This window comes from Eubalaena glacialis, chromosome 13 (genome assembly GCF_028564815.1).
Source record: "Eubalaena glacialis isolate mEubGla1 chromosome 13, mEubGla1.1.hap2.+ XY, whole genome shotgun sequence".
NCBI lineage: Eukaryota > Metazoa > Chordata > Mammalia > Artiodactyla > Balaenidae > Eubalaena > Eubalaena glacialis.
The window spans coordinates 56,683,142-56,685,862 of record NC_083728.1 but is presented as its reverse complement, the minus strand read 5'-3'; the positions used below and the strand labels follow the sequence as shown (position 1 = coordinate 56,685,862).

The 2,721-nt window shown below is 56.3% G+C and overlaps 1 long non-coding RNA gene across 1 annotated transcript; it reads left to right on the top strand.

Annotated features, from left to right (window-relative positions):
* Nucleotides 1–326: 326 nt before the first annotated feature.
* On the top strand, nucleotides 327–2,414 carry LOC133102882 (uncharacterized). The gene is made up of 3 exons (XR_009703123.1): nucleotides 327–349; nucleotides 804–843; nucleotides 2,332–2,414. It is a non-coding gene; the product is annotated as an uncharacterized LOC133102882 (long non-coding RNA).
* Nucleotides 2,415–2,721: the final 307 nt, after the last annotated feature.

Sequence of the window (2,721 nt, the reverse complement as noted above, 5' to 3'; positions counted from 1 at the left end):
TTCACAGCATTGCTGTTCATGACAGGCAAAAAGCGGGAGCAACTCACAGGCTCGTCAGCGGAAGATGGATCAGCAGACTGCTCCATCCAGACAGTGGAGCATCGTCAGGCCCCACACCCCGCACCACGCGGACGCGCCTGGCAGCGTGCTGAGCGAGGGAAGCCAGACACTAAAAACCACAGAGCGTGTGTCTCCACCGGGCGAAGTGTTCAGAACAAGGAAATCCACAGACAGACAGGAAGCGGATCGGTGGTCACCAGGGGCTGGGGGCGAGGAGGAATGGGGAGCAACAGATTCATGGGGATGGGGTTCCTTTTGGGGCTTGGAAATGTTCTGGAACCAGAAAGAGGTGGGTGTTGCACAACATTGTGAATGCACTAAATGCCACTGAATCCTTCACCTTAAATGATTACAATGGCGAATTTTATATTGTGTGTTTTATAATAATACTGTAATAATGTCCTGAAATCTCACCTCCTGGGAGCCCCCTCAGTCTGGACAGGTCAGGATGGCAGGTCACCACCATATACAGACTGGGACGGAGCATGCGTGGAGGTCGATGTTGACCTCGGCAGAGCAGCTGCGGGGCTGCGGGGTGAGAGGCAGGAGGGAGGTGGGGAGGACGAGGGAGCAGCTCGCGTGGACCAGAGAACGCAGTAGAGAGGAAGCTGGAGGAAGGTGCCGGTCAGGGGAGAGTGTTTGTTGTTTTGTTTCTAAATCCGAGCAATTTGAGGTGTGTTTGAATGCTGATAAGAAACTCAGTTGGTGCCATGCATTAAAAAAAACTTTTTTTTTCTAAATAGGGAAAGAGAAATATTCTCAGCAAGAATGACCCAAGAAGAGGTAAGTAACTTCATAAACAAACACCAAAACCTGAAAAGCTGGTTGGCCAAGGGAGACCAGAGGCCAATGATTCACAGCAGAGGAATGAGATCGGGGTAACAGAGGGGAAACTGAGGCCCGCCCAGGGTGCGGCGGGGTCTTTGGGTGTGGGGTCACCAGGCAGGGCTTGGCGAGCCCTCCCTGCCGAGTTTCTGGGTCCAGATGGGCCTCACTGAGCCTCTCCGCGCCCTTGCAAGGAGTGGTGTGTGAGCAGGAGAGCTTGGGGAGCAAAGCTGTAGAAGAAGAGTGGGGGGAACCCCACAGGACACTGCCTCCTGCCCGGGTTGAGGGGTGGCGCCCAGATTCCGAGATCACTCAGGGTGCGAGGCGGGACTGGGTGCTCACACTGTCTGCTCTGGGCTGAATTGTGACCCTGCCAATCTGTTATGTTAAAGCCACACTGGTCCTGCACCTCCCGCCTCCAGAGCTGTGAGAAGTAAATGTCTGTAGTTTGTTACGGGGCCGAGCAGACTGAGGCACCATCCACCGCTGTGAGGCCTGGGTGACTGTCCACTGTCCTTCCATGTGTCTGGCCCTTTGGCTGCCCACCTACGGGGCCTGCTATTTAAGTGGTGCCCCCTGGTGGTCTGCAGAGGGCAGAGAGCCGAGAGCTGAGCAGGGGTGCCTGCCCAGGGGGGAGAAGTGGCAGGCGGGTGCAGAGGGGCCTGAGAGATCCTTGGAGCAGCTCCGGGTCAGCGGTGCAGCAGCCCTGAGGTGGGGGAGTGTCTTATTCAGGCCACTTTCATGGTGCTCAGCGCAGGAGGAGAGCCTGGGGAGAGGCGTGTTGAATCAATGAACAAATGAATGAATCACGTGGGGCTCTCAGAAAGGAGGGCTCAGAAGTCCTAGAGGTGGGAGGACGGGAGGACGCGTTACCAAGGCCTGGCAGGAGGGAACGGCACTCCCGCAGCCGGGGAGGAACTGGGAGCGCAGGGCAGGAGTGTTCTGCCTGTTTCACACCAGCCCGATCCTGAGGCAGAGAGAGCGTGTGGGAGGGCCTCTTCACACCTGGGATGGATCTCCTGGCTGGAGTGGGGGTGTGGAGTTGGGGGTGGTGGTTGTGAGGTGGGAGAAAGCCCAGCCTGTGCCCCAGCCCCAGTCCTGTGTGCTGAATGCTCAGGAGGTCTGAATAGACCACAAGCCTAGGGGCACAGAATTCCAGTGCCAGCTCTACCCGGTGAGACCCTAGGAAGATCATGCCTTCACAGCACCAAGTCGTACAGCCCAGGCAGCAGGGCCACTTGGACTAGCCTGAGTCTGCTGTGGGGCCCCTTCTTGCTGGGCTCCACTCAGAATTGGCAGTTGATAATGGGTCCTCACTTGATAACGGGTTGGTGCAGCACTCCCAGTGTGGTCCACACACCTCCAGAACCAGAGGTGCTGCTGAGCGCTGTGCTGCTTTGTTGACAGCAGGAGGTGCAACATGGAAGTTGTCCTTTTTCTTGGAAGGGATGTCCCAGGACGCCCCCAAAGCACTGTAACCTCAAAAACTCATCAATGAACCACACCCCTGGCAGGCGTGTGTCTTACCAAGTCCCATCATCATGATGTCATCAACGGGACGGCTGGATGCTCCAGGGCAAGACCATGTGCATGCACTGCAGTCCCCCCAAGGTAAATGCTTCCATCCTCCTTGCTGATGAGGATTGGAAGGAACACACCCACCAGATCCATAGCCACATTCCAGGTGCCAAAGGCTTGTTGATCTGTCCTGGTGAAGATTCCAGCCCAGCATCTACAGTCGAAGTTACCAAATATCCACCAGGATCTGTGTGGTTTTTGCAGGGCTGTAGTGGTGTATTCAGGGGACGTGATGAGGACCACCCTGCATCACTGCAG